This window comes from Leptosomus discolor, unplaced genomic scaffold, assembly GCF_034619465.1.
Source record: "Leptosomus discolor isolate bLepDis1 unplaced genomic scaffold, bLepDis1.hap2 HAP2_SCAFFOLD_85, whole genome shotgun sequence".
In the NCBI taxonomy this organism is placed as follows: Eukaryota; Metazoa; Chordata; class Aves; order Leptosomiformes; family Leptosomidae; genus Leptosomus; species Leptosomus discolor.
The window spans coordinates 288,729-314,656 of NW_028237879.1; the positions used below are offsets into that span (position 1 = coordinate 288,729).

A 25,928-nucleotide genomic window follows, 5' to 3' on the forward strand; every position below is an offset into this window, starting at 1 on the left:
GATGCCGCCTCCCGAACTGCCTGGGAACGTGCAGGCAGGCTGGGCCAGAGACACAGGAGCTGCTGGCAGCACACTGCTACAGGGGACTGTCCTGCTGTGCCCAGGAAGGTGTCTGGTGGCTGTTTTGTCTGCTGGTACCAGCAGCAGGATGAGCCTACGTTGCCTCTTCCAGGGTTATCCGCTGCAAACGTGCCAGCTGCTCTGCACCAGGGTGCTGCACCCTGCAAATACGCCCATGCAGGGGGGAAGATGAGGGGAAACAGGCAGATTTTTCCCCCCATGCACCCAGAGGCAGCCACACTGCAGTGCCCTGATGCTCTCTGTGCAAGCTCCCCATGGGAATTTCAAAGCACTTCTCAGAAGAGTGCACTGCAGGGGAAACTGAGGCACAGTGGGTACGGCACTTGCAGAAAGCTCCACAGGGAGGCAGAGCTCATCTCCTGCTCCCTGCGCTGGGCTCTTGTTACCACACTGCCCTGCCAGATCCGCCAATCTCACCTCTTCCGTGGGTGAAAACCTCACTCGCACGTTGCATCGCTGCCCTGGAGCGAGGGTTCCAGCCGAGGGCAGCACCTCAAAGACACAGGGCTTGGACTGCAACTGCTGGAGCAGCTTCTGACGCGTGCTCGCTGGCAAGTGTTTGTCCACCTGAGCACAAAACACAGTTGTGTGAGGTCTCCTTGGTCTGTGAGGACAGACCCTTGGCACCCACATCCAAACCAGCCATGGCCACCACTGGCCTAGAACTGGAGGGGAAACATGTAGGCAGGGCAGGCAGAGGGGGAGGCACTGTCCTCGGAGGAGAAGGAAGAATGGGTGAAGATGGCAGAGCAGTGAAGCATCAGCTAGTGAACAGGTCGAGGTGAACCAGCCTTCCTCTGTGCCCTCAAAAGCTTCCTAAACAAGGCGTAGCCCAAGTGCTCAGGCAGCCACAGGGGCAGAAAGTGCCAGAGAGGCAAAGAAAACCCAACCAAGAAGTCTGGTGTTACGTGCTGTCTGTGCTTTACCTTCTGAACAGGCTCATTCATGGTGATGAACCATTTACAGGGGACCTGGAGCTGATTGTGGAGCTGGATGGTTTCTTCCTGACACTGCCCACACTGGACAGCAGAGAACTCCAGTCTGTCCCGGGAGAGGCAGAGGGATGGCACAGCCATGGTGGCACGAAGGCGGACGTGAAATGTGGGGCCTCCTGCTACCTAGTGAAGGACAAAACATCCAGCTCAGAGCCCAGGTGACATCTGCTGCTCTCCCAGACCTCCTGCCTGCCCCGAAAGGTGGTGCAGGCATGCGGAGGTGAGGAAGCATCGAGGGGTACCTTGATGGGCAGGAGCACATCCACCTCTCCCAGTGGCAGGTTGGCGCTCTGTGGATCAAAGCGCACTTGGAATGTTTCCGTCTCGCAGCAGGGCAGGTGCTTCGCATGGTCCAGCTCCACGCTGAAACCTTGAACAGATGGAGATAAAGCAGCTGAGATACACGAGCAACATGAGATGTGTCACAAGCACGTGAAGGCCATCTGGGTGTCTGGCCAGCAGCTCTGTGAAGGACCCCTTTGCATCTCTGGAGGAGCCTGCCACTCTTTCTCCCTTGTCACTGCACAAGGACAAAGGGTTTTCACAGCCAGAGTCCAAGGCCCACACGGTAAAAAGGAAATGTATCAGCTGAGAAGCTCCAGCAATTCCTTCATCAGGCATCCCAGGGGAGGATGCACAGACCTCTCCAAAGGAGAATTCCCAACTGAGATTCCTCCATGCTGTGGTGCTCCCTGGAAAACAGCTTAGAGGAGACACCTGACCACCCTTCAGACACAGCGAGTCACCATGTGATGGGGGCCTGTTTCAGGAGCCTATTTCGATACAACAGAGGACCCCACAGGCTGTTTTCTCAACAAAGGCTGAACAGAAGTGCTGCGACATTATGAACTCCAAACAAAGCACTTCCAAACCACGGAGGGTCCATCTGTTTGCAACACAAGCCCACAGAGTGCACAAAGAAACTCAGATGATGCTCACGGTAGCCAAGAGCAGAAGATACTGAGAGGTGACCAAGGTGATCAGCCCATCCAGCCCCTGCAACGAAGTGTGAGGGCAGCCACAGGCAGGCCAGGTCTCTGAGCACTGCTGGCCAGGAGAACTCAGGCTCTAAAGCACCAGGCAGAGGGTCCCCAGGAGGAAAAAAACCTACACAAACAAGCACTTAAAACCCGCCCCATGTCCAGTGGCTGAAGGTAATCTGTCAGAGACAGCTCCTTCAAGTGCACACAAAGTCTCTCCAGCCCTGGTTACCTGTGTCACGCAGGACCTGTCCATCAGCATGGAAGGACACAGGGAACCGCCTGGTGTTGGTGATCTTCACCATGTGCGTGCAGACGCTACAGAGAATGACATAGCCAAAGTCCAGGATGTACTCGGGCAGCTCAGCTCTGAAAGGAGGAACAAGGACAGCCTGGCTACATTTCCAAGGAAGATGCAAATAAAGTGGATAGTTTTGTATCCGCCGTTGTAAAAACTCAATTCAAGCCTGTGAAACCCAAGGCCTGACCACCTGGTAATAAGGCTTTGGTGAGTCACAGGGAATGTGGGTCCCAGGTTTCATCAGCTACCAATGGGACCTCAAAATAAAATTAGTTTAAAATGGACACTGGTCACAGCTCCTCTGCTATGAAAAGCCACAGTAGGTAAGTCCACTGGGCGTCCACTGGTCTCAGTGACACTGCTAAGCCTGGTGCACAGCCCAAGCCTGAAATTACTTCAGGACTTTGTAACAAGATTTGCCTGCACAGGAAATCTTCACTGCTCTGCAGCCAGATCTGCCCCCAGAGCAGCACCGGTAAATCAACACCTACAAGATTCACGGGAAGGGCCTTTTCCAGAGCAATCCCACTCAGAAAAGCATCTAAATGATCTGGTTTGCAGACCAGCTTCTTCCTGAACTGAAGCCTACCGTGCCCGTGCCTCATCACGAAGGAGCAAAGGGAAGGGCCAAGTTACCTAGGTAAGCCCTGAAGTCCCACAAGCATCCAAGCCACCTGATTTAGGGTTTGTCAACCCATGTGATTCCCTGCTCTTTGTGCTTAGTGTGGTCTGTTAGTTGGAACAAAGACACCAGCTTTGAGTCGCCTCTTCCAGAGCTGCTCAGCAGGGATGGCATCTGGGCTGTCAGGAAGGGCTTGATGGTCTGCACTGGGCCCCCTCAGCTCTAAGAACAGAACCCAGCATCTGTGGGGAGTTGAGCACCTCCAAAGCTCAGGGTGGCACTGTGGACGTGAGGACACTCAGCTGCTCACTGTTCAAATGTCAAAGCCATCAGGATCAGACCCTTTCTGAAGTCCCCAGCTACTCCCAGCTCTGCAGACACAAAGAGCTCTCAGGAGCAGGGGTGCACTGCTGGGTGTTACCCTTGGGGCATCTGGACATAGGGTACAGGAGTCCCTACTAACCTGAGAAGCCTCCGACGAGCATGTTGGTCAAAGGCAGCGGCCTCCAGAGGACCAGAGGAAAGAGCTTTTTGCTGCTCCAGGGCGTGTTTCTCTATCAGCACCTGCTCCATCTCCATCTGCAGACGAGTGTCCAGCTGAGGAAAGGCAAGACAAGGGCTGGTTAACAAAGGTCCTTCCCAAGGCACAGGCTTGTCTCTGAAAGAGGACCCACCCTGCTCTTGTCAAGACGGGTGATGGGGTCCTCCTGTCTCATTGCTCAGTGTCTGTGACACCTCCTGCTCTCTTAGTCAGGACCTCATCTCAAGGGAAACGAACTCCAGCATCTTTGCCTGCCCAGTCACTGTTATGAAGGCTGACCTGTCCAGACAGACAGACAAAGTCAGGAACCTTCCAGAGCTCCAAGTATTTGCCTGCCCCCAGCTGCCACCAAAGCCTGGCTGGGACAAAAGCTCTCTTGAAAAGGGAATCGCAATAAAGCTGGTGCCCCTTGGGGATGAGCACTGACAGCACAGTCCCAGCCAGCCAGGCTGCTGCTATTAAGCCCCGTAAACCTGGCAGGGCTTGGGTGGCGAGCAACCAACACCCCAGTGATGACCTACATGCCCATCACAAAGTACCAGAAATGCAATCACTCGAGCATGGTCTTCAGGATCTCCCTGGGGTAGTCAGGAAGCTCATGATCTACAGAAGGAACAGGTGAGCAGCCCCTGGGGCAACGCAGAGCTGATGCATGATCATGGCCAGGTGTGGGCAGGGAGGTCCCAAGTGCCAGCAGGGCATCAGGAAGCCTGAGCAGGGTGCAAGGGGATCAGATGACACAGGGACAGGGTGGCATGTGCCAAATGGGGCAGCAGCCATTCTCACCACAGTGCCAGAGTCGTCCATGGGTGGCTCTGCAGCCACAGCCTCCTTCAGAGCAACTGCTTCATCTCTCTGTCCATCTTTCTCCATCTTTTCTGTCACCTCCTTGAGGACCTTTTCGTATTTTTCATTTCCTGAAGGAAGAAAACATCCACAAATAGCAGCATGGGCACAGCACCATTCCCAGTGAAGCTGGGAAGCCCCACTTTCCCCGATGCTGGCCTCTCCCAGAAACACACTCTTCACACAATGTATGGAAAGTGAATGCTGCTTTTCCTCTATCAATCCTGATGTTCCCTCCCACCCATCTTCCTCCCCACAGGAACATCTCATCCCCTACAACATGATGCAAATCCATCCCTGCCCAAATCCCTGCCAGCCTGTATTACAGCTTTCCCAAGCACTTCTGTCTAGCCATCATCTCTCCAGGCCTCCGACAGATACGCTGGCAAGCTCTGCATGATGGTTCCCGGGGCGAAGCCCACAGGGGCTTCTAGAAACTCAGGAAGCAACCAGAGGGTTGAGTGTTGGTCTGACAGCCCTGAAACCTCCAGCCTCGGTGGAGGTGGGTGTGAGCTGCCCTGTGGGTGTACGACATGGGGGAAAAGCCAGGGGACCTTCCTGGGGAGCAGACAGGCAGTGCTCACCTTTGATGTTCCTGGGCAGGTTCAAGCAGATCCTGGGAAAGATCCCCTCTCCTTTCAGGGAAATTTCTTGTGGCTCCAGGTGACCCACTCGGATCTGGAAAGTCCTGCAGAAGACTCCAGGCACTCCCGGCAGGTAACAGACTTTCAGCACTTGCTCCTTGCCAGGTTCAATGTAACACTGCAGAGCGTGAGAGAAGAGGGAGGGAATGCACCAAATAGGGTTTGGGGAGGGATGGTTCAGACAATAGACCCAGTGAGAAGAGGAGATGGGTTCCCTTATAGAAGAAAATGTCAGATAACATCACTTTCTAGCTTTCCGGTATCCAAAAGCTGAAGTCTCCTACCCCAGGATGCAGGATGTCCTTCAGAGGGCTTGTAGGGAGGCACTCCCACACGGCAGACCAACAGACTGCGCGTGGCTCAGCACGAGCACAGCTCTTCTCTGATGGTGTTTACCCTCTGCTAGCAAGAGCCAGACCGAGTAAATAAAAGCTCTTGTACCAGCCGCTATGGAAGACGAGTGCAGTGCCCACACTCTCAGCAGGGCTGGCAGCTCCTTTCACAGCACATCAGTGGCTCCCAGGCTGGTGTCGAGGGGCCTGGCCCCTTATTAATAATCCCAACCAAACATCTCCTGCCTGGGCGGTTACACCAAGGGTGCACAAGCCTTTCCAGACTCATGCTGACCTGAAAACAGACATCCCTGGAAACACAGGAGTAGAGACTAGGACGAGACCTAGGGAAGAAGGTGTTGCCGGGAAGGGCACCTCTTCTCCGGGCTTCCAGAAGGTCTGTCCAAGCCCCGGGCTGGGCTCACACCAGCCGGGTTGAGAGCATATGCAAGCAGACAGCAACACGGCTCCGGGTGACAGGACACAGCTGCAGCTTTCCCTGGCTCACGCTCTGCACGCAGGGCTGGACCCTCGGCTCCCCGCTCCCCTCCCCGCTGCAGGGACAAGCTGCTGAGTGGGACAGATCCTGCCACTCGGTTCCCTGAGCCCTTACTCCAGCCCACAACACAGCGCAGCGAGAGCGAGCCCCGCCGAGCTGCCAGCACCGATGGTGCTGTTACACCGTTGACTGCGCGGGCCCAGGCAGAGCTGTGTTTGTAGGAGCTCGCGGGAAGAGGGTGTCCGTGTGTCCTCCCTTGTGGGGGCCAGCGTGAGGAGGTGTGAAAGCCATTTGGCTTCCCCTTCCCGTTGCAACAGAGGGACATAGCTAGGATGGCTGCTCCAGCCCAGACATCCACGCCGGACTGAAGCTGGGCTGGCGGGATGCTGCAAACTCCTCCCCGCCCTGTTCCAGCCCTGCTGCTTCCTGGCCCCCTCGCTGCCCCACAAAGCTGCCGCAGAGCAGTGAGGCTGGAGGAGGGAGGGAGCGGTACTGGGGCTGTCAGGATTTCTGGCAAAAGAGCTTCATGCCCGAGCAAGGAAGCGTTTAGGTCTCGCCTGGCTAGTGCTGGCAGAGGGCAGGCAGTGTTGGTTACAGGCAGGAGCAAATCCCATCCATCACACAGCCCCGTGAGGTGACCCTCAACAGGGCCTGAACCTTCCGGCTCCGGTGCCAGCACCAGCAGAGCGCTCAGCAGCTGGGGCCCAGGGAGGCACCGGAGCAGTCGAGCCTCCCGCTGGCAGTTGCTGTGTGACGGCAGGGCCACCCGCCAGCAGAGGCCATTAAGGGAGTCGATTAGGACTGTGCCCACTTGGCCTACTCTGCCCCCAGCAGCCATTGCTTACAGCCCTGCCTCTCTCCTGGCGGCTTTTGTGGGGTTTGGTTGGTTTTCCTTTTGTTTTCTCCCTTTTTCCGCTACAACCCTCTCCTGGGCAGCCTGACACAGGGCCAGGGTTAATCATTTGTACCACCTCCGTACTCACCGCGCTGGGCACGACCAGGGGCACGCCGGGCAGAGGGCTCTCTGCGGTGGCTGCGCTAGGGTTTGGCACCACGTAGGTGAATCCCACCTTCCCGCTGTTCTGCAGGGTGACCTCCGCTTCGGTGACTTTGTTAAACATCTAAAGAGAGGACGGAGGAGTGGGAGGCTGAAGACACGGCCTGATACTGGGGATCTCCTGCTTTCATTGGGGTGAGAGCGAATGAACACAACACAGGAGAGAAGCAGAGACTGAGGAGGTTCAGGCACTTGACTCTCCCTGGTTGACATGGGGAACCCACAGCCACAGGGGGCCTCTGAGCCCTACACAGGAACAAACACTTCTGGCAGCATGCAGAGGGGCAATGCCAACCCCATGAAGATCAGTAAAAAGGAACCAAAGAGGATACAAGTTCTCTGCCCTTTAAGGTGTCATCTGACGCCCACCTGAACCAAAGGAGGTGGCATCAAGACACTGCAGAAGAAAAGGCACCCACATACAAGTACTTGCGGAGCTTGCAGCGACAGCAAAAGGGGAGACAGTGCAACACATGCATGGGCCAACAGCTGGAAACATCCGGGGGGTTGTAACTGAAGAGAAGTGGGGACTATTCTGGGACACGCTCTCCAGCTACAGTGACTGGGAAGCCCAAGTTAACTTCCTCCCTGGTTCATTCTGTTGATTAATCAAAAGCATTGAAAGAAAGCATCTCCTGGGACCTCAGGCTTTAGGAGTGGATCAGCAGATGAATGCCTCTGGGCACGTCCCTCTGGAGATCACCCCTGGGATCCTGCCTGCCTCATGAAGCAGCATTAGTTACCTTGAAGAGGAGCAATTCCCAGCTTTGGGGAGGGTGGAGATAGCCATTAAAAACCAGCTTGGAGGAAGGACGTACCACTCAAAGGTTGTACTTCCAAGGCACAGAGCCAAAACAAAAAAGAAGCTGGGAAGGGGAAGTGAGCCCTAGGCCTAGGTGGGCAGCAATCCGCCAGTGATGGTCTCAAGACCAGGACCTTGGCCAAGAGAAGCGCGCAGTACCTGCAGCCCGCAGTCAATCTCTGCGGTGTCTAGGAGGTAGTTGATGACCGAAGCCTCCCCGCTCAGCGCCACCTTGTAGGTCGGGCCTCCCTCCACCCTGCACAGCGCCATGACACGGGCAACGATGTTTGCGTGGCCGAAGAAGGTGAATGTGACCCGCTGGCTCTCGCCTGGCTGCAGCACGCCGTACAGCGGCAGGATGTCGAACACCTGGAGGGAGGGGAGGAGAGATCGAGATGTCGAGCATGGAAATTGATGCGGAAGAGCAGCCACAGCTTGGAGCAAAGTACAGACATGGCTGGAAGGGCCTCTTCCTCAACACAGGCAAAATCATCCGAACCTCATCCTGCATCCGTTCCACTTACCAGTGGAGGGACCATGGGAACAATCTTCTCCCATACTCCCTAATTAATACACTACATTAAAGTAATTTGGGACGTCTCCTGGCAGCAAGAAATTCTCTCCACTGCAGAACTTGCCTTTAAAACCACCTTTTACTGCCTTTAGAAAACCATGAGATTCGGAGGTGAGAGCCCCTGGGGCCAGGGGCAGGACTGCAGCCCACCTCATCTGACTCCTGATGCTTTTCACTCTCTCCCAGTTGCACGCTGCTCTCTCTCAAGACGCTACAGCAAAGCTACTGCAGAAATTTCCCGTCAACCACTTGATTAGTAGCAAGATGAACAACGCCCTCCGTAGCTGCTGCGCAGGTGACACCCTCGGTCAGCCCCACGACATGTCCCGCGTGGCCTCTCCAACAACCAGTTGCTTCAGCGGTGCTGTGCAAGGTGCTTGGAGGGCTGTGAGGCTGTTCCGTGAGCGGCGCTGAGGGCCACCAGTGGGAGTGGCGGCTACATAACTGCTTGCCACACTGGAAACACGGAAGCAATACAGATTCCCACTTACCTCCTCCATTCCCAAGGGCAGGGGCTCTGCCTCCACCAACAGCATCAGTTTCTTGATCCCCACCAGGCTCTGAGGCTCCGCAGCACCTGATGGCAGCATCTGGAAAACAAGCGTCATGGGCTGTAGCATGCAGCTGGCTGGTCTGGGTGAGACCTCTCTGCTGCAAGCTCCACCACCTCATCAAGCCAGGAGCAGCTGAGATGGGACCTGGGTGCAAATCAAGTACGGGTCTGTCCATGCCATCAGCTGGGTATGGGTCGAGTCCACCCACAGATGACACACGGGCTCCATCTGCGCTTCCTACGCACAAGCTGCACGAGGAAGCTGGAGGCACCCAGCACTCAGTCCTGGCAAAGACCTCAAGGCCATTTTGCACCCTCACGCCAGCCCAGCTTTGGTCACTCCTGCCCAAGGACACACTGAGAATCCCCCACGTGGACAGGTCAGGTTCTCCACGACAAACACAGGAACACAGCTGCAAGGGAGAAGTATCAAAATCAGGAAAATAAGTCCTTGGCACAACCATCCAATTTCAGATAGTGCTTAAGTTTCATCTCGCACAGTCATTGCTGCTGGAGGGCTGAGGATCTCCCCTGGGTCATTCTTCTCGAACGACACCTTCCTGAAGAAGGCAGCCAAGATGTTTTTCTGTCTTGCAGCAGCTGAGAGCTGGTGTTTAACCTCAGAGATGTCATTTTGCAAAAGCAACCTTGTTCCTGGGCTTCTGAGCCCTATTTATAAACGAGGGCTTTGTGATGGCTCTTGAAGTTTAAGAACCCCTGCTTCAAGAAGTGCTTTGGGCTGGGGCCTTGACATCGGCAGAATCTGCAAGAATATTTACGGGACTTCCTTAGACCTAATCAGAGGCTACATCTCCCCAGCAGATAAAACACTGGGGAGGGCTGAGATTTCTCATGCTTCAATGCTCTTTCTGTCGTCTCCACATTTTCCAACCCAACAAAGCTTTGCCAAGTGCGTATTCCCAAAGATGCTACCCCACATCTTTCCTAGGCCTATGGTCTCCCACCACCCCAGAGGTGTTGTGTGGATATTGCCTTGATGCAGTGACACAAGCAGATGAAGCTGCAATCCAGATGCATCCCTTGAAAGAATTCTGGATCCCACTAAGCCATATCCACTTGAATTTCCCTGGTTTATTTGTGCACATCTGGCAACAAAGCAGGAAATCAAGATGATTTCATACTTCTATCTGAAAACATTCAGCCACACTATTCTTGATGCTTACAGGGTATCATTTCTCCTATGTCAGAAAAAACGTGCAGAGCTATAACGTCAAAATGACTGATATTTGGATGTAAGCAGGTACAACCCCTCTGCTTGAACTTAGTGCCGACACTGGCACTTTCAGAACCTCCTGTGCTTTCTTACATCCTTTTTTATTGCCCCAGGAGCAGCCTCTGCCCCACACGATGCAGAACAAGGTGGCAGTACTTGGCACAGCTTGATACAGGAAGGAAACTGGAAGCCTTCACATCACAACACAGATAAAAGCCTCATTTTACATGGTAAAAAAAAAAAAAACAAAAAAAACCAACAAACCACCCTGAAAAAAAATCCCAAACTCAACATAGGTCAGTAGGATCTGACTGGGCTTCTCCAAGCAAAACTACTCCATTTCTCCCTCCCTAGCAGCCCCGTGTCCAGCTGCTGGCCCTGCTGCCCAGCCCGCTCTCAGGGTACGCAACAGCGGGGCAGCAGAAAGGGAGGTTGGCACGAGCACGGCTTGTCAGTGGAAGCTGGGGAGGCAACGCAAGCGGCAGGTGTACAGGAAAACGTACCTTCGCTTCTGGGGAGTGGTCTGCATCTGCTGGCTCTCGGGCAGGATCCCCCACTGCTCCCAGGGCTTTGGCTGGCTCCTCCACACCTCCACCATTGGAGCTGCTCTCTGCAGACGCTGAGCGCTCTGACCAGGCTCTCTCCTCCTTCGGTGGTTGGGGTTTGACGAAAAATTTAGGTGTTGGAGGACTGAACCTGGAAAATAATGTCATTTTGATCACGGACTTGCAGTGGGAGGGAGGGGAGCCTGCACAGACCCCCCAGCAGGATGGGGCTCCTGGGCGGGCACTGGTGGTGTGAGCTCAGCAATGGGTCTGACCCAGCAGAAACCAGCATGGAGCAGGTCAACGCTTGGGGCTGCCCAGGGATGACGCTGGTATAGCGGTGGTGCAGGCAGCTGGTTGCAAGGAGAAATGGAAGAGGACAGCGGTGAACACCTTGTGGAGAGGTAAAAAACACAGCAGGAAAGGAAGAGACACTCAAACCGTGCAAAAAGCTGAGACAGAGACCCAAAGGGGCAGATCCGGACAGCGATGAGCTAGTGCAGAGCCACCAGTGCCCTCCTGAAAGCACCCACGGCCATGGACTGGGCCTCCCCCGCCCAGCAGGCCAAAGCGACAGATTCTGCAGCTCTCCTCGGCATTTATCCTGAATATTGCCCCTGACAACGACCCGCAGCTTCAGGTCGGTACCAGCAAGCGGATCCCCGTGGCTTTCTCCAAGCACCATCCGGCAGGAGCAGGGATGGAGCCCGCAGCCCACTGTGCCCCAACCCTGACAGAGCCCAGCACTGCCCAGGGGCGCCCACAGAGCCCCGCACGGGACACCCTCGCACACACAAGGCAACGTGGAAAGACACATTGAGCAGCTCCAGGCAGAGACTCACAGTGAAACAGCCCGTTGACCCCTGATGAGCACCAAAGCAGCAGCGATCAGCACTTTGGGGAAGGAAGCTCTGGTCAGTTTTAACCCATACATGATGACAAGATGTAGCTCCCTGCTGGGCTGCAGGTATTCCCTGGTCACAAAACAACAGCTCTAACTGCACCTCGAGCTAAAAGGGCAGCAGCTCTGCTGAAATTAGGTTATAGCCCATGTGGCACTTGCCGATGGCGCAATTCCCTCCCCAGCAGTTTCTAAACACAAACCATTTGAGGACCAATGTGGCAAATGATTCAAGCAAAGCAGTTCAAACTCAGCTCTGTTCCTTCCTAAAACAAGCTGTTCATAGCCTGCCCAACATCTGCCAGTAAAAGTAAATGGTTTCACATTTTCAAACATTCCCAGGTGACTCAGGTTACATTCCCTGGTGCACATCACAGCAGGCACTCACAGTAACTCTGTTTGTATTTCTAACGCCAAATGGATGGACACACTCGAACCTTGCCTGCCTGGCACCGTGCCTATCTGCAAGTGTTCCCCCCCCAGCCAAACAAGGCAGATGTTCTACAGCAACCTGGCTGCTTCATTCCCAGCTGGGAATTCGGTGCCTTCAATGATGTGCTCCCAAATGAGGATTTCTCTTTAGCTTTGTAGCTAATTATTTAAGGCTGGTTTTCATGTTTGGATTAGAGGCTCTGCTCTTCCTAACCTGAGAGGTCCCACCTGACTTGTCCTTCCTGCAGCTGCACACAAGAACAAGGCTTGGCCCAGCTGAGCTCCTCTGCAGCCTTCCCTGTGCCTGCTGCTGGGACCCCCCAGGGGACCCCGAGCAAGACCTCGGCACCGTCCCCGTGGAAAATCAAAGCAGGACTGGAGGGGACGAAGGCGTTCGCTTGCCCCTGCAGAGCGTCGCCTGTCTCCTGGGCAGCTACAAGGTCAGCAGAACAGCAGTTCTTCACGCTGTGGCTGTTTTCAGGGATGAAGAGATGGGCCAGCTGGATGGGAGAGGATTTTTTTTTTTTAAACATTTAACAGAGTTCATCACAGCATGGAGAGGCTCCTCACCTAGAGCACGGGGAGCTGGGGCTGCGGGCAAAGAAACGATTTGGGAACCAAAACACTGGCTTTGGCCACTTGGCTTTGAGAGGAGCAGCAAGCATCGCTTCTGCTCCACACTGGGATAGTCTCCTGCCTCCTCAGTGATACAACAGGAAAACAGAGCACTGGCACATGCCGGGCAGATCCCACCCTTTCTGAAAAAGACATTTGTGATGATGTTTTGGGAAACAATCTCCCTGACTGGTGCTCTCCTTGTCTGCCTTAAACCAGCCAGTAAGCAGCAAGGGATCTGAAATCCACCCAAACCCCACACTGTCCAGCCACCACCCCAATACCAGCCTCTCGAGGGGAAAGAGCGGCTGTACAGAAGGACAAGCATCAGTTTCGCTGTCTTGTGAGTGTCCAGCCTTACGCAGGACAAAATCCCTGTTCTCTGCAAGGGTTTTTGCTGCAAATCCCTGTCTCGGCAGCAGCCAGCTCAGGGCTGATGATGGCACCGGCAGGAAAGCTGGGCTTTCCATCACCTCTGCACTAGGAGGCTCCTTGGACTAGAAGGAATCAGCACAAAACTCCCCAGTGCACATTTACACCCCAAAACATGTGACCATTTGGCACCTGGACTCAAATTTGGCTTGAGCCTCTTCTCCTAAGAGTTTACAGATTTCTCAGCCACCCTGTGAAGACAGGGATGCACCAGGAAAGAGCACAGCGCTCCTACAGATGGCACTCTTGGGCAGGACAATGCCAGTGCGTTCGGATGAATTTCCCCCTAGGGAAAGCTGTTTGGTGCACAGCTTGCAGGAAGCAGGAAAAGAATGACGGCTGAGAAACAGCTGGAGAAGTTAGAGAGAAGAGAGGTCTGGAAAATTATGTCACCTTACTCATTCATCATTGCCACATGCAGTGACAGCAGGACAGCAAACCAGCAGGAGTAAACAGCCCATCCTGCCACCCAGATTTCATCCAATGGCTTCCCTGCTCAGTGCTCCACCAAAAAGATGAGCGGAAGCAACAGCAGCAGTTCCCCAGTTGATACTCTCGCTCTGCCTCAGCCAGGCTACGACAACGAGCAGCTCCCACAAACACCACCACCGCAAAAATCCACATTTTGTCTCAAAGAGTAAAGCTCTGCAGAGGTGGGCCTGGAGCTGCAGCCTCCTGCCCAGAGGGAATTAAAGCACCAGCCATCCAAGCAGCACAGGCGGAACGGCATTTCTAGGGAGAAGGACGCTGTTGGCAGTGCAAGCGCACCTCGGGTTCCCGCTGCGTCCTTGGGCAATGAAGATGGTCAGAAAGCAACGAGAGAAGGCGGCTGCTCCCCAGGTTTGTCAGCTGAACACCACTGGCAGAGCAAGAAGTCACCTGCCAGGGAGACAGCCAGCTGCCTGACGGCACCTTGGGTGGGATGCGCAGTGCTTTTCACCCAAGCAGCGCTTTCCCCTTTGCCTCCCCTACCCTCAATCTGCTCCTCCAACCCCCCAGGGGCTGCTCCCCAGTCCACTGAGGCAAATGACAGCTCTCAGGGTCTGTCACCCTTGTGCAAAGGAGGAGGCTGAGCCTCAGAAAACCCAAATGCAATAGTCAAAGCGATTCCCATGCGGCTGTTCTGGACTCCAACCTCCATTGCAATGGCCTGGGTAAAAGTCCTCCAGGCGCATGACAGCATAACCAGTGGTCAGAAGCTCTGGGGCAGCAGAAGCCGTCTCAACCGTGCAGTCATCAACCAGAAGGTGCCATGCCCAGGCCTGGGCAGGCTGGCTGACTTGCCAGCAAGCCAGCTGGGAAAAGAGCAGCACCATGCTGGAAGAGGCACAGAGATGGAGGGTGCATGGTGATGGTCACCATGCTGAAGGTGAAGGCGGAGAAGGAAGAAGCTTGCAGACATGTTACAAATAGGACATCATCACCCCCCAACCTCTGTCCTAATAAAGCACCACTGGGCCCCACCCAGTATCCAGGCTCACGTCTTTCATACAGACTTGCTGACAACATGTGCTCGCTTACGCCTGGCTCCAAACCCCTCCTTGGCAATCATTTTAGTTACTTTTCCGCCTGTCTGGGTGGAACAGGGAGCAAATTTCCGTCTCGCCCTCGCTTCAGCTCCCCACTGTCTCTGTTCACAAGTACACAGCCTCGCCATCAGCCGTTCAGGGCAGCCGGACTGCCACCTCAGAGGCGAAGCCTGCCTGGCACCCAGTCCTTGCTCCAAGATACTTCACCTCTGAGAAATAAGAGGCCACTTCTCTGTTACACCAAGCAAACCGCTTCCCTGCTGCTGCCAAACCACACACAGTCCTGCTCCTCCTTCCCTGCCCATCTCCCTCCACCTGCTTTTGCAGACTTTCCTTTCAGGGTCTGTTCTGGAAGGTGCCATGCATCAAGGGCCACGCTAAAGCCTGCTTGGTAAGACCTAGCTGTGCATGGGCTACCCGAGTGCCCAGGTCTTCTCCCCCAAGCCCTCCTCATAGCCACAGCTAATCTCCAGTTCCCAATAGGTCATCTCCTCTGAGCCAAATCCCAATTCCCTAAACAAAACTCTTTATTGATGATCTCTATTATTCATAATAGCAGCACTTCAAGGCACAATAGTTAACTTTGCTCGGTTTCCTGGGGCATTATGGAAAACCCATTTGCTACTGTAATTAAAATTGCCCAGACAACTTTTGTACTATGCAGAGAGGCCACAGCGGGAGGAACTGCTAGAAATGTGTTTATAGGTGTGCTCCAGCACGACTGCAAGATCGCTCTCAGGCTTGGAAACCACGGACTTACTCTGGATGGCCCTGGGGATTCCCAAGTATGTCCAGACAAGTGCTCCCACCAACATCTACAGCTGTACCTACAGCCGCAGCAGAACCTGCCCCTTCACTGTAAAACACTAAGTAGCTGTTTTGTGAACGTGACGTGCAATTCGACAGACAAAAACTCACTTCACCGAGGTGGCGCTTGCCTCAGGCCACAAAGGTCTGAGAAAGCAGCTTTCCACACCAGCTTTCCCTCTCAGGGAACCAGCACAGGGGCTACAGCAAAGCAGCAGCAAGAGACTGGGACAGCAGCACATCATTCTGGTGGCAGTGCCTGTGTAGGCTCTTAGCATGAGGTGACAACACACAGGGTCGGCAGGGAAGGACACGAGGTCATGCTCTATATCTGCGTGTCCAAGTGCTTAAGCACAGCTTTGTAGCTCCAGAAAAAGAGCAGGACTCTGGGTCATGGGCTATGTGAGAAGCGTTGGCAGTGTTTTACAGTCCCAGCTTGGCTGCAGAACGTTGTCTGCTTCCAAGAGTCACACCGGTGGAGATCAACTCTCCCCCGAGCATCTAGCCTGACCACAGCCCATAGGTGTTATTTCCACAAGGGAGAGTTGAAAGCGATTTGTCACATCCCAGGCAAACAGCCTTGGGCTTCGCAAGTTACAACCAGGAGATCAGGAAGAATTGCTTCAAGGAGAGAGCGAAGGTGCACGTACCTCATCTGCCTCACGTGGCCGTCTGGCAGGAACGACCAGTGGTACCGGACGAGAAGCGGGCTGCAGTTGGTCATCTCGACGTAACGCACATCTTCAGTGTCATTCAAGATGCAGCCAAAGTCCAGGGCCACAGTCTGGATACGGAGATTCGGGAAGCAGACTTCTCCCCAAACGGTGACCAGCTCCTCACAAGGATGCTCAAGGAACTTGATCTTCAGAACCTTCTCCACTACCCAGATACTCAAGTCTTCTTCATAAGCAGGGTTAAACCTGATAGACAGATGAAGTTCCTCCCTTATCTCCAGCTTGATGGGCTGTAAGGAGATGAAGAGTATTAACCAGCAGGGTGATGAAGTCCCAGGGTCTGATAGCACAAAACACGCCAATGTTCAAAGTGTGACCCCCAGCTCAGGCTTCTCAGTTCATCTCTTATTTTCTGCACAGTGTGCGCCTGACCGCAAGCACCATGAGACTCTCGTCTGAGACTCTCTCAGGCTCATGTCACTGTGCTCTGCACTAATACAAGAGGGAAATAAATATTGTTCTACTGAGTTCTGGACCCACAGAAGCTATACACTAAATACACAACCAGATCAGCACTCTGGCACGCCAGGGCCTTTTGCCCTACCTCTAGAGGAACTCCTTCACCTCACAGCACAAGTGACACAGCGTCGCTGCCTCGCCCTTGCAGGGGCTACTCACTGGCACAGCACAGAAGTGGCGGCCATGCCCACAACAACACGTGTTTAGCAGAGTCCATGTCCAACAGCTTCTACTGACAGTGGGGCAGGTGCCAGGCAGCAGCTGGAGAAGCGTCCTCAGCCTTCCTGAAAGCAGGGCTGCCCTTGGAGAGCAAGCTGCTCTGGAGGTTATCTGAGGACGGCTGCTGGAGAGCTGGGATGGTTTCCAGCAGACACCTTTACCACATGGCTTGCCCAGACCTAGCTGTCTGTTCCCTTCTCATGTCTCAGAGCCAGGACGAATCTTCCCAATTCAGGTATATTTTGTTTCCTTCAGCAGCTCATTTCAAACCTGATTTAGTTCAGGCGAGTCTACTGCTGACTCTAAGGAATAAATTTGTCTGCTAGAGGACCTCCCCCCACAAACGCACCACCACGTTCCTCCCTCTGCAAACGCCCCCAGCAGGAAGGTCGGTGGCTGCTCACCTGAACGTCTGCAGGGAGGGGCTGCTGGTCCACCTCGCAGATTAAGAAGGGTTGCCCTAAGGCCAGGACAATGCTGAGCGGCAGGGAGGAGACGTTTTTTAAAGAGAGGCTTGTACTGAAGAGTCAGGACAACATTGGGTTGCTACAGAAACAGGAGACAAGGGAAAAATAACCTGAAGTGGCCATGGATCTCCTTCCCCTTCCGATGCATTTCAAAGTTTTCAACCTCAAAGGTGCATACATCTCTCTTTACTATTTTTATTAGTTTCTACCCTTCAAGAAGGTTCTTCTCTAAGTATATCGGATGTTTTTCATGTTCAGAAACCACAGCATCCCCCAGGGGACAGGGAAACAGTCTTGCATACAGACGAGGGAACAGGACGCTGAGAGGAGGCAGCTGCCTGAACAAGATCAAAACCAGAAAGTGAACCCAGACCGTTTGTCTCCAGTTTTGTATGCTCTCTTGGGCACAATGGCACAAGACGATCTTCACTCACAGACAGTCATTTCTTACAACCTTATCGGTTCTAGTAGCCTCACAAAAGCAGTGATGTTAGTCAGAGGAGAAAAGCAAGCAGGATTTGGCCCATAGTGGAGAGCCTGCAGTAGCCCAAGGTTAGCTTTGAACACTTCAAGGCACATACAGCCAGCTAGAAACCTCTACAGTCCGCTTGCAACGTGTCTCCTGCTGCCCCTGCTACAGCGACAAGGTGTCTGTAGCCTCAAAGCTAAGCTCAACCTAAGCTATTTCTTCCTGTTTATGCATTGCTCTGGGCTTCCTGCATGGTTTACATAAACTGAACAGTGTTTGGGAAACCAGTTCTGGATGTCCTGATATCAAACAGCTGCAGTGTCATAGCACTTGAAAAATCGGAGCGCGTGGCATCAAGCAGACCACAGGCAAGACATCAGGGGTGGCTGAGAAGCTTCTTATTAAAAGCTGAACTGCCTGCTCACAGGAATTCATGCTTCTCTGAAAGCCTGGGAACCAGAGAAGAGACCTGAAAACACAGGAACTAAATAATGAAATATCTTCTCTTTTTTGACACCTCATGGGAGAGGAAAAGATGATGCAGGAGTCAGGATCAGAAGACCAAAGGGCACCTGCTTTGCGTTGGTGTTATCATCACTGCAGCTGAAGGACATCTGCAGGTCCTTTGAAGAAAGTAAGGCTTGGGGAAATGCAAAGAGCTACCATCCATACCAACAGCAGAGAAGGCAAAGAGGGACAAGGGATGACAGTTTTGCCTCATCAGACTGAGGAGCTGACAGGAATCTCAGTCTGTCTCAGCTTCCCTACAGAATCGGTGTTAAGACATCACCGTGCCCCCGAGGATCCTCAAAAACCTCCCCTTTATACCAAGTACAGAAACTGGTGGCTCTCTAGAAGTGGCCATGATCCCCGCCATGATCTCTGAGCAGCTGTAATCTCAGTTTTACTTTGGTGAAGTTAAGAAAACCAGTCCCATCTCTAAAAACAACCTCACTTACTTTACAAAGCACCTCAGAAAGGGCAGGAGGGGGTTTAGCATCTCTCAGCTGCAGCGATCTGCTCTCCCACCTGCAGCCCCAGCATTCGAGGTAGCTGTGCAAAGCCCACGCTGTTCTTGTGGGTCCCCACACATCATCTCACCCCGTGCCCTTGGCTCAGCAGCTCAATTCTGTTTCCACATCAAGAAGGGCAGAACAGAGCTACTGAGACTGTCCCCGACCCCAGAGGAGCAAAATGACGATCTCAGGGCTAACGGCAAAAGCTTCATCCCGCTCAAACCAACAGCCAAAGCCCCATGGACTTGGAGAAGCTGCTTAACTTCCTCCTTTGAACACCAGCACACACGCCCCACAGGCTTCCAGTCCTCAGCCATGCTACTGAATGCCAGGATGCAACCCAGAGACTTACCTTCTCCATCCGGAAGGCGATTTCTCTGGAGGACAGTTGCAGAACGGGAGCAACAAACTCACACGTGACATCCACTTGCATTATCTGTGCCTTCCCTGCCTCGCTCCCCACGACGGCGTGACACAGCAGTTGCTCCTTCACCACCTGCAGCAAGAGTCACGCATCACCCAGAGGGTCCAGAAAACACCCTGCATTTGCTGGCCACCCAGCCACGGGCCGTGTTACTGCCACACAGTTACAGTCCCTGGTCTCCTCAATTGCCCCCTTTTCTCTTTGTGCAGCGTCCTATTTATTCTGCCCTCAAACGCCCGTAATGCTACACCCCAACAGCCACAAACGGCACTCGCGAGTGACGTGTTGCCTACAGCTGTGATAACCCCTGCCCCAAAGGATTATTGGTTTGGTTTGTCCTGTTGCCAAGCATAAGGCTTACAGAAAGCTGTAGGAACTAATTAGAAAAAAGTCTGGAACTATATTAAGAGAAAGAGGTGACAGAAGGGCCAACGGCAGCAAACCCTCCTTGGAAGCCGAGTGGAAAGCATCCTTGGGAAAAAAAAATCAGTCCAATAGCCAGCCAGCCTTCAGGTAAAGGGATCACTCCTTCCTAGGACGTACTGCGCCCTCCTAGAGCCGGTTTTAAAAGAAGTCTCCCCAGGAAAGACTTGTCTTGCACTTTACATAAAAACCCTCTGCTTAAGTGGGATGCTTTTGCATTCAAGACTTTTTCCTGATTTCTCATGGTTTCACTTCCTCAAAGTCTTCCCTTCATTCCTCACTCTTCCCTCTGGTACAACACCACAACATAGCTCCTCCTCAGAGCCTACAGACTTCAAAATAATCTGTGTTGCATGTGCAATGCAGGGAGTTGGGCTTCTGGCCAACCTGCAGAGTATTAAGTTCTCAAGGCCTCAGGAAGGTGGAAAGTCTGCTCCCATGGTCTTGGCTTTGACTGCAGGAGCCAGGTAGCCACAGCTGAGCTCACAGATCCCCTTTTGGCCTTCCAGGCAAGACACCCTCACCAGTGCCCTGATCACTTTATTTTCTTTCTGGTACCTTTTTCCCCTCTTCAGCAAAACCTCTGGGCTCAGAACTGCACAGGGACAGTCCCATCGCAGGCACCCAGGGGAGTAATCAAGTCTGCCTCAAGCTACCCCTAAGGTAACTCTTTAAGACACCTTTCAAAACACCAGTATCAGCAGAAGCTTAATGCAGATTTATCTCACATTTGCTTAAACATCTGTGCCCAGTGGTCCTGAAGCCAGGGAATGCACACGAGGGTCAGCTGGCAGCTTCTCCGCAGAGCTGGGTTCCCCTGGGAAGAAGGGCACCCAGGGACCCTGCTGACATGTTCCCCTCTGAGCTGCCACCCAAGGGTGCTGCAAGACCCGACTGCCCTTGGGACACTGGGGCAGGCTCTTACGGAAATATTGTCAAAAGTCAAACTGTCAACTATAATGATCCCTGGGCACTGTTTCCCATGTGGACGAACGCCACTCCGATCATGAGAGCTGACACCCTGTGTTCGTTTTTCTCCTCCAGGACTCAGCGCTGGACAAGCCCTCTGCCCACGTTTGTCTAGAGAGGAAAAATGATGCTGCTCCCAGACACTCCCTCCCTTCGCAGGTGGTTTTACTCACTGCTCCCCCAGATACATTACTTGGCAGTTTTTAATTTACTTTCTGCCTGTATTCATCGTCTCAGTGAACTTACTTTCTCTGCCCTCCTTTCCTGCCTCAGCACACAACACCTTGTAACCTGCCATTGGCCCCTGAAGCAGCAATACTTCCTTCAGCCTGCGTTCTGCTATCAGCAAATTGGGTTTATGGTAGCTATGGCAACACAAAAAAGCCTTAGCAACTGACAGTGGCCAGCAAGGAAAGCCACTGGGGCTGCCACGGTAACTTGTGGCCTTAAAACAGTTTCTTGAAAGCACTTGCTCATTTTCGCAGGCAAATGTCAAGGGGCCGCAGAAGAAGTCCCAGGGGAGGTGATCTGATGGGGAAGGGACAGCCCTCGTGAGGGACCTCACCTGGGGAGTGCTGGAGGAGCCTTCCAGCATCATCTCCACGGTCTTGCCCGGCATCAGCTCTGCCCTCAGCGGTCGAAGCTTAAACACAGGGCAGGCAGGCTGGGGCCTCTGGGAGGAGCTGCTGCCCTTGGCCTTACTGCTGGCAGGGGGGCGATCACGCTGGCGAAACGGGGCAAAACCTTCCGTTGTCCAGTAGAGCTGATGGGTGCATCGCCCTTTGTTCGTTATCTTGAAGCGGTAACGACAGGGATCCAGGCTAGGAGAGAAGCAGAGAGGGAAAACGTCACGGGAGCTGCTGTCTCCCAGCGGCTGCCCCGCTTCAGCACCCTGACGGCGTTCTCTGACGGCACGCTCAGCAATAAAATCACCTCCAAAAAGGCTGACCCAGATCAAAGCTTCAGCAAACGTCAGACCTTGGCTGCCCCTAAGTTTATCACCATCCAGCAGCTGGTCTCTCTGCCTACAGCAAGGAAAAGCTTCCTGAAGATCACCACCTCAGTTGCTGTGGACAGAGCATCACCAGCCTTTGGTGCTCAATAATCAGAGCATTTCTCCAAGGTGCTTCCTGCAGCTCTCACTGCATCGGATGCTCAGCTGGCCTTGTCCTGGCTGCACGGGGATGGAGGAACAGCTTCATTGCCATCTCACCTCCCCCTGGGGAGCTGCTGCCTCAGGTGGCTTCCTTTGAAGATACTATTGGGAAGCTGCAGGGTGTATGGACTCATCTGGTGACCTGGGCACCACTGGCCTCGCTGGTGAGGCCCCTGCCCTGGCACCCATGTTAGCCCTCTCATCCCCCCACCCCTCAGGGAGCATCCAACTCTCATCGCCCCCAACACAGCACCCTTTGCCTGAACGGTGCAGCTGGTTTCGTGTTTTAGGAACACAAAAGCACTATGAGAACACACCATCAACAGAAGCTTCCCCAGTACGAACACAGCAGCAGGACCGGGTCTAGCTGCTGAGGGGGAATGAAGCAACAGCAAGGGATGAATAACTGGAGCCGATATAAGCCAAAATGGATATTCAATGGAAATTGATTCCTTCAGATAGAGAAACACTAATTGCAGGCTAGTCTGGAGCAATTCTTTTACCCTCTATAAATCTGAGCACAGCCAGGAAATGTTTCTGGAACAGCGACTGGGGTTTTTTGAAAGGTACAGAATATGAGGCTGACAAAACGCCTGTCTGCCACAAGCAGCTAAATACAAACACAGAAGTGACAGCACAGAACAAACTAGTCTTTGAAACAGACTGGTAAAAATGATGTGTACCAGCTCAGTATGAAATGGTTTATGTTGCGGACAGCAACAGCTAAAAGTTTGGAGAAGCTTTGGGTAGATGCAGAATTTTTGGCTCTGGGAAAGCCCAACTTATCTGAGGTGTTACCTGGGTCCCATCTCAGCTCATCCAGTGGCAGCTCCACAGCCAACAGCGATGGCAACAACTCCAAACCCAGTATGCAGGCGAAGACATGAAGGGTGGCAGAAGACAATGGCACTGATCCCATTGACATTGTCCCCTCTGTTGTGTAGCAAATTTGTGGCTGCACAGAGCACAGCACCACCCTCCCTGCAACGTCCCTGCTTATGTGGATGGCTTGTGGGTGCATATTTAGCCCCCTCCCCAAATCTATCCTAAACGCTTAAGGTAGGATTAACCTCTCCTTTCTACCCCAAAATTTCAGTATCAGAGCACTGTGGACCCTCTTTGCAGCCAGGGAAAGGAACAGACACTGAGAAGACCATTCTTCTCATCCCAAGAGGTCTCCAACACAAGGCAAACAACACTTTGAAAAGCCTTATTTTTCTCTCATTTATAAGAACGTGCGCAGTTTCAGACACAGGCATTAAGATCGGTGAATCCCCTCCTTCGAGCGAAGCTCTTTCAATTAACACTCCCAATTTATCCCACCCAACCTCAGCGGGCTTCTCCCCCTCTCCCTTTCAGAGCTGGTCCTGCAGCCACCTCACCTGCCTGTGCCTCGGGCTGCTGCTGCGGTGCAGGCAGCCAGGAAAGCCGGCAGGAGAAACGAGGGAAGGGCGACTGCGTCTGATAAAGAGCAGCCTGGCAGGGGAGCTGGGAAAGAGGAGTGAACTGAAGCATAATGCAGGGCAAAGAAATTCTGCTGCTCCTCCAGGACTGCTGGGCAGAAGGGAAACAAAACAGCACCATTCATTTAGCTGAGGGGTTGGTAACGAGCTACCCACCAAGGTTTGCTGTTGTGGCGAGATGCTACTCCATAGCGAATGGAAAAGCAAGCAATGCTATTGCAAAGGGAAATAGGTTTATACTTGTAATGTAGCATTTTCCAGCTGGAGGCTTCTGGGACCTGCTGTTTTCCTCCAAATCTTTATTTGGTAGAGTGAGAAAACAAATGGTTTATAACTAAAGACAATTCAGTGACAATTGAGCAACTGCTTTCCATCTGGATGGCTTTTGAGGGTATCTAAGAACTTTCAAGTGGCCATCAAATGTCTCTAAAGGAATCCCTGGGGCTTCAGTGAAACAGAGCCAGGACCTTGAGCACTAAAGAACCAGCCTGAAGGACTACAGCCAAACTCCTCCTTGCTGAGCCCACGGGAGAAGTGGGAGCTGAGAGATACCCTACCTGAAGTGCGGTCCCAAGTTGAGCTCCGGAGCAAATCGTTCGTCGGTGACAATCGTGGTGCCGATGCCAACAGCCCGGACAGGGATGACGTAGGTACAGCTGATCTCGATGTACAGGTTCACCTTGTCCTTGAACTTCTCAGTGTCGTCCAAGCTTGCTATGACAGCCACAGACAACTCTGCCTCGGAGGGGATCACTCCTTTACTGGGTTCAATCCTCCAGCATGAGCATTTGCCAGACTGTAAGACAGGGCAAACAGGATGGAAACCAGGGAGCCTGGGGGAGGGCAGGAAAAGGAAAGACCAAAGATACGAGGGTAAAAACCACAAAGGCTTAATTTTACCGTGTCTGGAAACAGCAGCTATGCAGGAGCTTATACAGCCTCTATTTTACCTTCCTTTAATAGACTCACTTCACTAACCCAGTTTTGCCCAACCCAAGGGATGCTCATCCTCAAAGAGTTATTCCCCCTCCAGCCTCTCTTTTGGAGTGTGCGACAAGAGAAGCTGCTTTCTCTCTCCTGGCTTCCCGACAACAGTGGCCGCGTTTGGAAAATCCAGCTCTAAGTGTTTACAGCAGGGCAGTAAAGTCATAAGCACAAAGAAAACTGCAAGAAGTGCCCTGTGGACACGGCCCCGGCTTCCCAAGCACTCTCCTCCTCGGGTTTCTCTTGGACCTCCCTCTACAAATGGGGCAATAAGGGTGCTGGACCCCCAGCCCATCTAAAACCACAGTCACAGGGAGCAAGCTTGCTCGCAGAAGAGAAGCTGCATGCAATGCACCTTGTCCAGCACGAAATGCACCAGGGCCTAGATGTACGCCTTCCAAGTGTCCATCACTGTGCTGATGGTACCTGCACCCCACAGTTCAGTGCTGGGTTTGGGACGACAGGCACTACTCACCTAAAACTCTGCAGTATTGTAACAGAAGGGGGCTTTCCTTTTTTTTTTTTTTTTTAATAGAAACCAACACTGTGCTTGGAGGCCTGACACAAGCCAAGCAAGGCTAGATCCAGGTGAAGTCCGCTTGAGTTTCCATCTGTCAGGCTGGCAGCACTGAGCTTTAACAGGACACCAGCCAGCCCGAGGGAGAGAAGCATCAGGAAACCAAGCAGCACTCCAACCAAAGTCATGGGAAGCATTTTAAATAACCCCCTCAGAACAACCTCTGTTAACAAGGGTAAGACAAGCTGGAGGCCAGGGAAGCAACAGCCCGGTGAGCACTCAGCGTCCCCGCAGTATGTGTAGGTGCCTGAGCTACGGCGTCTCCTTAGGCTGGCTGTGCCCAGCACGGAGAGCAGGTCAGGTCTGCACGCCTGCATCCCAGGATGGAGCACGCCAAAGGCATCAAAAGGATTCCAGGCGCTGGCAAAACTGATAAACCCAGCTCCATTTAATTTGTCCTCTAGAGCTGCAAAAGAAAGTCTTAGGTAAGAATGGGATGGAGGAAGGCAGTTGGCACAGGGTGAACACTCACTGACCACACAGGATCCCACCAACCCTCTTCTGCTGTTCCTGCATCCCACCCGTAGCTGATCGCCAGGCCTCGGAGGCAGCCACTGCGCTGCCATCGGCCCAGGGCCACCCAGCAAACACGTTCCTACCGAGCTGCTGGGCGGGAGGTTCTCACTGACATCAATGTACAACTCTTCCTCTGATTCAGGCTGAGACAGGGTAGCTCGCTTGAAAAGGAGACCTGACAGCTCTGCTCCAGAGGTGAAGCTGCAAGTCTGCTCTCTGACAAAGCTCATTTATCAAAGCTTGGCCACAAGCCGGGCAGTAAATTGTACCCAAGAAGCTATTACTGAGGAACAATGACAGGCTGTCTCGATGGAGCCAGACTCTGAATCTCCCAGAGTGGCCCAGCGCAGACCCAGCAGGCCCTGCAAGGCCAACAGCCCGCTCCAGAGGAGCACAATTTGCATCGTGTCCTCATTCTTTCAGGTAGCATTTGGTGTGGGTCCAAGGGGCAGCACAGGGCATCGCTGACCAGGAGACCTGCCAGGACCAAAAGGCTCTGCTGGGCTAGATTCACTCGGGTTTCTAGGTCAGCTTCTGCCTACACCCATCCAGGCTGTGTCCCAGAGACAAGAAATCTCTCAGAGTCACACTAAAAAAACTCCTCCACTTAGAAGACCACGCTCTAACTTCTGATAACATCCCTGCTACTTGTTTATCCTTGAATGCTCCGGAAAATGATGCAATAGCTGTATGCACTGGATAGGCAAAGATGGTGGCTATTTTTGCCCCT

The 25,928-nt window shown here is 53.3% G+C and overlaps 1 pseudogene; it reads right to left on the bottom strand.

Annotated features, from left to right (window-relative positions):
• The window catches only part of LOC147412527 (axonemal central pair apparatus protein HYDIN-like), a 64,995-nt pseudogene extending 39,567 nt beyond the window's left edge, over nt 1–25,428 (bottom strand).
• Between the last annotated feature and the right edge of the window lie 500 nt (nt 25,429–25,928).